Here is a 10,863-nt window from a genome sequence, read left to right as displayed (position 1 = left end):
CCTTGATTAAACCAAAAAATAATAGAAAATACACCTCAGCAGTTATCCCTGGTGACATCCCCTCCTCTCTTTGACTTACCATATCAGCTTGCATTCAGCTGAGTTTACCATGGAGAGGTCTCCACACATTCCTTATAAAACTGTCCTATGGCTACATTCACTGTGGCATGTCAGTTAACATCCTTAAGATTGGCATAGTTCAAATAGCCTGAGAATTTGCTCAACTTCTCAACACCCACAAACAGTTTGCATAGATATCACTTAAGCAAGTCCCAACTTACTTAACTGACATGCCCAAATATTTACAAATGTGCAGGTGCCTTTCATACCCAAAGGTCATGAATTAGAGGGTCTTCCAGCTCATTGTTAATTCAACCAGCCCTAGAACTACCTTTTTTCTGCCCCACAGCAAATGTTTCCTTATTCATTTATTTATTTAGGCTTGTTAGTTACCATTTTTCTAACTCACACATTCAAAAAGCAAACTGTGTTCCTTTTAATTGTCTCCTAGTTGCCTCATATGCTAGAGTGACAGAAAGAAGGAAAGGAAGAAGGGAGGGAGGGAGAGAAGGAGGCAGGAGTGGTCAAAGGGAGAGATTAAAGAAAAAGAAAAAAGAAAGAAAGGGAAGGAAGAAAGGAAGGGAAAGGGAGGAAGAAAAGAAAGAAAGAAAAACAGGATAAATTCACCAAGTCACTTTCCCAACAAATCCAACTGTTTTAAAAATCTCCCTTTCTCCAGGTATTCTTCTTAGGAGAATCAAGCATACTTTATGCAAAAGACCTTTCCAGGGTTTTCCCCCCTCCTTTCTCAACACCAATAAACTAATAGGATTTTTGCAAGGCACCTATTCCTGTCTCTATGCTCCCAAATACCAGCCAACCATCCCTCTTCTCCGCTTATTCAACAACAGCACGGCTGTTTTCCTTTCTAGGTGTTTGTTTCTGCAACTGTGTTAGGGTGGTACCTGAACCAAATCTGAGAGAAGAGCAGAAAGAAAGAGGACCAAATTAACAATTAAAAAGGTGATAAAATCAGAAAAGTCACCACCATAAGAAACACATACTTCAACGCACACCATTTATCCAGTCCCTGTGGACTGCTCAAACATTGAAAATGCATGCCATACTAATGTTGGGAGAGGCAGCAATACAGACCCGTTCATCAGCTGTTCGCAAAGGAGAGGAACGGTGAGGCTGAGATGAGGCAAAATGAAAACGATGCTGAATCTAAACCCCACCTCATTGGGGAACGACATCTTTAATTGAGCTCTGGCCTCCAGACCTGGGTTCCCGCTAGGGTACATTAAGCAGGGCGCACTCTCCCCATCCCCTGGGTTGCCCCCAGAGTGCTGCTGCGTTGCATCTGCACCTCCTTTCTCCCACCTCCTGGTTTATTTTTAACCGCCTTCCATTCATGTCCTTCTGTCACATTCTCGATATTATTTATTCCTCAAATGTCCACAGTTTCTCAACAGCCAAAAGAGTAGGGTGGAGGAAAGATAAGAAAGGTATCATACTTACCGTTCCCAGCAAGTGAGAAAAATAAAAATAGAGAAAAATCCCCTGGTGATTTGTTTCCCCCCTCAAGCTGCAACAGCTGGAGGAGGGGCAGAATCATGGGGGTGGGGGAGCAGTACAAGAAATCACTCGGATTTGGCAGGTGGAGGCTCCCAAATATCCATGGAACAAGTTCTGTCGCGTTGGCCAGGGTGGGGGGTGGGGGGTTTCACAGAGTCCTCGTTACTGGAGACCAGAGGTGGGGATTAGGGACGCTCCAAGGTAGACCCCAGAGATTCCTGGTTCCTCTGGAGTTCAGCAGAGCAGACCTGGGCTGAGAACTGCAGCCAAGGTTCCCCCGAAAAAGACTCAAAATCCTAGACAGCAGCGATCACTTGTTAAGCCTGGATTCCTTCTCCAGTATCCATCTCAGTCTTGCTCTGTGGCTGGCTGGCTGCGGGAGCAGCACACGCCTCCCCTGGCTGCCAGCGCGCACGGGCGGGGGCGGGGCCAGGCCAGGCCGAGGGTGTGGCCTTTGGGGCTGTCACCCGGGGCGCCTCCCCGCGTGGCTGGGCGGGCACAGTCACGACGCTGCGACCCCACCCGTCGGCCCAGCCCCCATGACTGCTTAGCTTCTGGAAACCATCCCAGGAACACTTGACTATCCCCAAGCGAAGAGCAAATCCCGGAGACAGATGTGTCCCACAGGAGCTGGAATAGAAGTCCAGGACCACAGCGCAGGTGCCACTAGAGAAACTGGGAGAGGGACTTCGATGGGGAATGCAGTCCAGAAAATTGGGGCGGCTTGGAGCGACTTCCCTCCCTACCCTGATCGTTCTTCATCTGCCCTGGCACCAGTCCTCTGTTTCCTGCCAGAATGTGCAGAAGTAGGGCTCAGGTGCATCTTTGGCGAGACTGCAGGTTCAGGAACCCTTGTCTCCCCTGTGAGTACACCCCACCCATAGTTTCAGTCTTCCTAGAACACCAGAGCCTGCAAGTCCAAGTCTCCCAGGCTCAGAGAAAAATCAGCTTTACTCATGTATGAGACCATATATTAGAGAGCCAGTGGTTGAATCTGGAGAGTCACCCTGGGTGAAGGTTACTGTGCACCAGAGGCTCAAATCGCAACAGGAGGGCTGTTTCAGGATTTTGAGCAAACTACAGAATGGCCTAGGCTGGAGGCTTTGTAAGGCTGAGGTGACCCCTCTGTGGAAGTGTTGCTGTGAAAATATCCGAGTCTTAATGCAGGGGCGTTGGGGAGACTTTATATTAGTGTCCCTATCTTCTTTACCTTCCACCTACTCTTTGAAAAAAAGCATTCCACAATATGTGCCCTCGGGGCAGGGAAGTGTGTCCCAAGAAATGCAACCCCACCCCAAATGAACTGAGGTGGTTTCATGGGTGGTTAGTTTGTGAAACATGTTTGGGACAAAGATGTGGGTGTGCAATTTTGGACAATCCACAGGAAAAAAAATGTGTTACCTCAGAAAGGAGATGGGAGGGAGAAGGAGGGAGAGGAGGGGGAGGAAGGAGAGGAGAGATCCATGTAATGATCAGGCTCAGGTCTCCTGCAAATTCCCCCAGAAACTCTGATGGATCTAACAAGCACAATGGCACACAGATCCAACTACTGGAGCAGATCCTACCTGGGTTGTTCAGTTGGCACCTGGGATGCCATACTTGCAGGCAGCTTTGTTCCTGGGCCCTATTGGGCTTCCTTCTTTTGTGATTCCCAATTAATTATTAAGGGAAATATTCCTGAGCTGAATTATAGATATGCTGTGTGCACTGCACTCACCTAGCCGCTGCTGACGCAGGGAAAGACACCTGGAAGACTGCTTTGCTTGTTTAATTTTTTAAATAAAATGGAGGGGGGGCGTTCCTGAATTGTGGTTAGTGAGGGAGAAAAACAAACAAACAAATGAAAACCTGGTATGGGGTGCTTCCCCTAACTTCTTCCAGTCAGTGTCCCTTGAGATTTTGGTATGAGTAAATTAACCCTGGAAGACTTCTCCACCCCTACCCTAGCTTTGGTTGTAGGCTGAGGAACAGAGAAGGGTACCTGCAGGCAGCTCTTGAGAATCTCAATGTTCCAAATCATTCCACATTGGCGCTCATTCCAGCAAACAGAAGGGCTGATTTCTCCAAATCTGAAAGCAACCATGTTCACTTCTAAAATAGGCTAGGTAACTGTGCAGCCTCACAGGTGACAGAAACAGATGACTAACTTAGTGTTGGACCATCAGAAGAATGTTTCTTTGGATGACAGAATCACTGCCGAGGGCATACAGTATGAGATTGTGGGACCAGTTTCCAAAAGCAATTTGGAGATCAATCCACATCAGCTATGGAATGCTTCCAGGGAGTTGAAAGAAGAGGTTGAATAATGTACTAAAGATAAAGGTTCTATTGAAGCTTAGAAGTTTTAATTGGATCACATGGAAATTTTGGGAATTATGCTTCTGTATGTCATTGGCTATTTTTCTTATTATGGACCAGAGAGTTTTAAAGATTTAAATGCTTGAAATCTCTGTAAACATCTTTATTTCTTAGGCATCAGGAAGAGCAACTACGAAATAATAGCAATAACACAGCTGAATAAAACACACTCTAATGAAGATACTCATTCAGGACATAGAATGAATACTTGGTCATGATATGTAACAGTCATTAAATGACCAGCCCATCACTGACTATGTTCTAAGTTCTCTGCAAATACATTGTCTTATTGAAGCTGCATGAGTAAACACTTTGTATGGCAGGTATTATTATGTCACTACTGTGCAAGGAAATTGAAACTTTCATGGATTATATAACTTGGTTAAAGTTGCCTAACATGATATAGTAGCAGAACTAGGCTTTATATGTGTGACTTTGCAATGTGGGCAGAGCCAGCACTTAGTGACAGCAATTCTGCATCATCTATGGTCACATACCCATGTAAACTAATAATTGTCACAGATACACAGGGTAGTGATGAATCAAGAAGACTCATGGTGTAATGCAGATACAAAAATGCTGTGTCTATGGTACAAAGAACCTAACAGCATCCAATTGAAAGGAAACAAGCAAGGACTTCAAAAGAAAAGAGACAGTCTAGAAATGTGTGAGAGTTAGAGTGGCTACTACAGAAAATGTATTGGCTGTGGTGGTAAGGGAGGGAGCACTAGCAGATAGAACTATTGGGTCAAGATGAGACTATCTGGCAAGAATGTGGCCCTCTCTTAGCCCTCTGTCCCTATGCCAATACACACACATGCAGATATTTGCAAGCACATGTACATACTATCTTTTTTAGCTCTCTAACTCTATTCCAGGAGACACAGTCACATTACACACACACACACACACACACACACACACACACACACATATACACGTGCAGATACAGACATGCATGCACATATCACTTTACCCACTTAAGTAATTTTTTCATAAAATAAGAATCATTACGTTTCTCTCCCTCGCACTCTTAGGGACTTTTTAGAATCTCACATAGTGAACAGAAAGATTTTTATTTTATTTTTTATGACGGATAAAATCTCTACTTTGACTCAGTCCTAAAACTCTATTTTTTTTAGAAAAGCTTTCTTGCCTTTCTTAATCATCGCCTAGTCAAAACTTACATATTACTTCAAATATTTATCCTTGGCTTTGTAGTCTCCCATTCATGGCACAAATGTTCTTTCATTCTCCTTTAGTGTGCCGTGGTCCCAAGTGAATAGTAATGATCAGTTTACTCCTCACTGCCTCTTCACCAAGCCTGTGACCCTTGCTGAGAACAGGTGCTATATCTTTAGAAATGGACACTGTATCAGGCCCAGGCTGTAGATCAGGAAAGAGCTTTCCATCATTGAAGGAAGTCAACTAGGTATGCTGGGGGAAACAAACTGCAGATAGCTACTTTTATAGCTTCTAATTGCAGATCCTCAGATCTTCAATTTTAAAATTCTGAAATGATGAAAAGAAGAGATACAACAGGAAGCTTGCTTCCAGGCCAACCCCTCCAAACTCATAGGTAAAGATCCTCTGGGCAGTTCACTATTCTCAAGCCAAGTGAGCCACCCTGCTAGGTGTTGCTCCCAGTTGGGGTTTTCAATGACTCTTCATCCTCATTTCCCATTCTATTATGTCTTACAAATATGCTACTCAAGACATAAGAATTCAGGAAGACATATTTATTTCTGACTACAGTCCATTTAAGTTTCTGTAGCAAAATACCATAGACTTTTAGTGTCTTACAAACAACAGAATTTACATCTCATGATGCTACAGGCAGAAAAAAACACGAAGAACATGATGTTGGCAATAGCTGTATATGTAAAATACCCAACTCTGAGCTTACAAAGCCTTCTTCTAGCTAAGTCTGAACATGGTAGAGATGGTAAGTTAGCTCTAAAGGACTTCTTATATAATGGCATTCTAAAAGAATTTTCTGGAATAATGGTACAATCACCTCCTAACACCATTCCATCAGGGATTAGATTCCCAACTTTAGAATTTGGAATGGGCACAAGCATTCAGACCACAATAGAAAAAGAGGGACCACTCAACTCAGTGATCTTGATCATAGCACTTGTCAGGCAGCATAGAGAGGGAAATATTACCAACTACCCTGAGTGGAAGCTGGTAGTCCATAGGTGAGAGATAACAGTCAACCTACTAATGTAGTAAAGCTCTGTCAAAAGTCACACAGTGGACAGGGAGAACAGATATGCAGTGGAGGTTACAGGGAAAGGTTCTTGGGCAGAGTGGGTTCACACAAAAGGCTCATTGGAGAAGAATGATGTGTGAGAGAAGAAGAAAGCATCAGCAGAGGAAACAGCATGGAATGGGAAATGAGTTACTTCTCCAAAGTATGTTTAGATACAGTGGTGATACACTGAAATTGATATGGTCTTAGTTACTGCTACATAAACAACGCAACTCACATAAGAGTTTACTGGGGCTTGCAGTTGCAGATGGTGTGAGTCTATGGCATCATGGCAGGAAGCATGGCAGCAGATAAGCAGATGCAGAAGCAAGATCTAAGAACTTGAATCTGATGTACAATCACAAAGCAGAGAGAAGCAACTGAGAATGCCACGGACTTTTAAATCCTCAAAGTCTACTCTTAGTGACACACCTTCTCCAACAGGCCATACCTCCTAACCCTACCCCAACAATGTCCCAAACTGGAAACCAATTATCTAAACATATGATATTCTATGGAACATTCTTATCCAAACCACCATAACATACCATGCTCAAACTAGGGAATATGAAAAAAAAATGTAAGATGTGATTTCCAACTCTTTCTAATTCCACACACAAGGAATATACATAAAGTGCATATCCCTCCTCAAAACCAAGCTAGCAACTTCATGGTAACTAAATGGCATAACTCACAGAATCCCCTGGCTGTGATGACACCTCTGTCCTCCATCTATGATTATATCTTAGAAGTCAAGTGGATGAAATGAAACAGGCAGAACCTCGAATCAAAGCAGACATAGATTTCTAATCATAAGCTATTCAGAAGATAGCACAATGAATTAAATATCTCAGCCTCTAATGCCCTCTACATTAACAGTTATGCACCACTGCAGTTGAAATCCACTCTGCTAAAGACACAACAAAAGGGTAAAATGGAATCATCCTTTTATCTCCTTGTTCTGTTGTTTTATGTGATTAGGAAATAGGGCAGTAATGGAACTTGTTGAAGATGAAGCAGACATTGGTGGAGAAAAAACATCACTCTGCCATGGTTTAATTGCCCTGCCCCAACCAGAAACAAACCTGAGTCGGGGTGGATCAAGGCAAGATGAGGTAAGGACAGACAGTACTACCACCATGCCTTCTGGGGCAAATACTCACAGCTTATGTCTAAGAGTTTTTCACAGAAACCCACGTGAGGGCCTTTTCAATCTTAAGGAATCCTAGTGTACAGTACAGTACTAGTGAAAAGTGAATTCCAAGGCCTCTTAAGGAGCCTTTAAATGTGGTCACTGATAATAGGCTGGGCCTCATTCTGTTAAAACTTTGATTCTTCCTGCTTCCCCTGTTTTGACTGTAGTTTGCATTCAGCATCTGAAGACAGGCATCACCAGTTCTTAGACAGCATCACTATTCTAACTGTTGGGCTTGAGCGATGGCTCAGTGGTTAAAAGCACTTATTACTCTTTTGAGGACCCCTGTTCGGTTCTTAGAATCCTTGTTTGGCATCTCACAATCACTTGCAACTCCAGCTACAGGAATCTGATTCCCTTTCTGGCCTCTGCAGGTTCCTGCATGCTTATACACATAGCTACACACAGACATACACTAAATAAATAAATAATCTATGATATGAAGAGATAGCTCAGAAATTAAGACTACTTCCTGCTCTTCCAGAGGACCCAAGCTTTGTTTCCAACAATTATATTGGGTGGTTCACAACCACCTATAACTCCAGCTGCAGGTGTCATCCAGTGGCCCTCCTGGTCTCCGTAAGTATCTGCACACATATTGGCATACACTCACACAGATAGACACAGACACATGAATAAAAGCAAATAAATAAAATCTTAAAATAAATATAACCAATATTATTTCTTCTATTTACTTCCTTTTTCTGCTTTTGGATGAAGGTAGAAACACGGCTGTGAGAGTTAGCCAACAACTAGCTATGTTTTAAAAGAAAAATAAAAAACAAACAAGGATGAAACTATGACTGTGATAAGGAGGCTAGCTTACAGTTTCTTGTAATTGACTACAGAGTGTAGACAGATATGTTTGGGGCTGCCAGCACACAAAAAAAATGTCATGGAGACATTATTGATTATGAAAGCTCAGTCTATAGCTTAGGCTTGTCCCAGTAGCTCTTGTAACTTAAATTAATACATTTATATTATCTACATTTTGTTTACTGGCTTTTCACATTTCTGCTATCTTGTACATCCTGTTTCTTCTCCATGTCCTCTGGCATCTTCCTCACCTGGATCTGTATCCTCTTCTCTCTTTGCTTGGAAGTCTTGCCCAACATCTGCCTGCCTAGCCATTGTCCATTCAGCTCTTTATTAAACCAATCAGATGGCAAAGGCACAACTTCACAGTATACATAAAGATTATTCCACAATAGCAGAGAGCAGCAATCTCTTATCAGCTTTTATACAGACATGAAGCCACACCAATTATTTCTCAGGCTGCCTCATAAACCCAGTCACTTTCTAAATAAGCCCATAGGCTGACATTGGCAAAGATCACATGTGGGGTACATATTGTTCAGTTCCACTCAGGTGTGTCCTACAACAGCTGATGGGTTGTATGCAGCCAAGGATGGGTATGGATTAGACATAATGTGATATAAAACATGAGAATTTGGGGGATTTTTTCTTCCTTTCTTTTCTTGTGACATAATTTCAAGATTTTCTATCATGACTTTATGGATAACAACATTGGATTGCTTTGTGATGTTAAAAGCTTGGACCCACCTGCATGATTTTTAGAAATGAGCTCCTATCTGAATTCATATGTACTCTTGAACTTGAGCTGTATTTCTAAGTTTACAGTGAGATTCTAATGATTTACATAACCATAAACCAAAGAAATTACTTCTGGACAGCTTGATGTGCCAAATTAAAGACCAGAATTGGACTGCACAATTGTTTCTCCAGCCTGTGGATGTCATGAGCCTCAGTCTCCTCATTTGTAATACTGAGAAAACCAGCATCTCAGTACTATTCCACAAGATCATGAGTGTGAGTCATATAAGAGAATGCATGACAAGGTGTTCTAGGAGCATAATGGTGCAGCACGCTTGGAAGGCACAATATTTTAAGACAATAAGTGTCTGCAATGCACTGCGTATATGGAATGTATCCTCCTTTCTCCTAAAAGTATATGCTGAAGTTTGTACTGACAAGATAATGGTCCTCACATATGGGGCTATAATGTGGTGTCAGGGTTGGATGTGAGCAAGTGTGTATAGACAACACAGTTCAAGCTAGCTTGTGTATGTCAGAGCAAGGATGAAGGCAGAGTCAAAGCTTGCATTAATCCAGAAAAGAAATGAAGACAAAGAGTCAGTAAAGTCAATAGTGAGCTGTTAGGGAGGGACCCCCTCTCTACTTCTTCACATATTCCTCTTCCTTTCTCTTCTCCCTTACTGTGTTTCTTCCTATTTCTCTACTTTCCTGGCCATCCTCTTTCCCTTCTATTGAATCTCTGCCTTTATTATCTCTGTGCATGCAGTCCTATATAGCTGATTTATCCACTTGTTACAAGACCACTGAAAAGGTCCACTCAAAGAAAAGAGTCTAATTAGGATCTTTTTGTACCAGGTAACTCAAATCACAGCTTGCAGACTTAAGTTGTCAAGTCTCCTATACCCTTGGAAAAGAGTCACTCATTTGGTAATATGGATGGGATGAGATTTTTCTCAACAAAAATATTCTAGTTACTTTTGTCCTTGCTTTAATAGACTATCTTACCAAAGTAAGTAAAGGAAAGAAGGGTGCTCTTGACTCACAGTTAGCAGGTGCAGTTCATCATTCAAGGAAGACATGGAGGCAGAACCACAAGGCAGGTGATCACATTGTATCCTCAGTCAGAAAGCAGAGAGATGGGCATGGAAAACTCAGCTCACTCTCTCCTTTTTATTCAGGTAGGATCCCAGCACATGAAATGGTGCTATCCATATTCAAAGTACGTGTTCCTTCTTCAGTTAAAATTCACAGGCATACTGAGAGGTATGATTCCATACTGATTCTAAATCCAGTCAAATTACAATTAACCAACATGAGAGGCCATCTCAAGGTCAGTACATTATTTTTGTCAATAGCATGTCTGAATCTTTCAATATCTTGGGACAGGCCTGATAGCAATCATAGCTAGCTTCAACTACCAGCTGAAGTCACTTGGGGAAATGGACTTCAATTGAGGAATTGCCTACATCAAACTGACCTGATGCAGTTTATTCCTTTAAAACAATTTATTTATTATTATTTCATGTCCATTGGCGATTTACCTATAGGTATTTCTATTTGAGGGAGCCAGATCTTCTCAAATGGAATTACAGACAGCTGTAAGCTGCCATGTTGCTGCTGGGGCTTGTACCTGGGTCCTCTGGATGAGCAGCCAGTGCTCTTAGCCTCTAAGCTATCTTTTCAGCTCCCTGGTGCATTTTCTTAATTGCTAGCTGATGTAGGACATCCCAACCCACTTTTTGGCAGTGCTATTCCTAGGAAGACTGGCCTGACTATATAAGAAATGTAGCTGAGCAAATCAGAGGGAGTGATCCAGTCAGCAGTGTCCTCCACTGTCTTCTGCTTCTGGTTCCTGCCTTGAGTTCCTGTCTTGGTTCCCCTCCATGATGAACTTTATCCTACAGGATAAGTAAGTCCTGTC

At 42.5% G+C, this 10,863-nt stretch overlaps 1 protein-coding gene across 2 annotated transcripts in view; it reads right to left on the bottom strand.

The window, feature by feature from the left end:
* The window catches only part of Kcna4 (potassium voltage-gated channel subfamily A member 4), a 37,062-nt gene extending 35,064 nt beyond the window's left edge, over window positions 1–1,998 (bottom strand). The window contains exon 1 of one of the 2 annotated variants that reach the window (XM_005064813.4): window positions 1,522–1,998. The gene's annotated coding sequence lies outside the window, so the exon portion shown is untranslated. Of the gene's footprint in view, window positions 1–1,155; window positions 1,286–1,521 lie in introns of those variants that run through there. The other variant, XM_040745988.1, reaches the window with a different exon arrangement.
* Between the last annotated feature and the right edge of the window lie 8,865 nt (window positions 1,999–10,863).

The sequence above is a fragment of the Mesocricetus auratus genome, unplaced genomic scaffold (assembly GCF_017639785.1).
Source record: "Mesocricetus auratus isolate SY011 unplaced genomic scaffold, BCM_Maur_2.0 Super-Scaffold_100004, whole genome shotgun sequence".
Classification (NCBI taxonomy): domain Eukaryota; kingdom Metazoa; phylum Chordata; class Mammalia; order Rodentia; family Cricetidae; genus Mesocricetus; species Mesocricetus auratus.
Note: the sequence above shows the minus strand (reverse complement) of the source record. Positions and strands in the feature narration are given on the sequence as shown.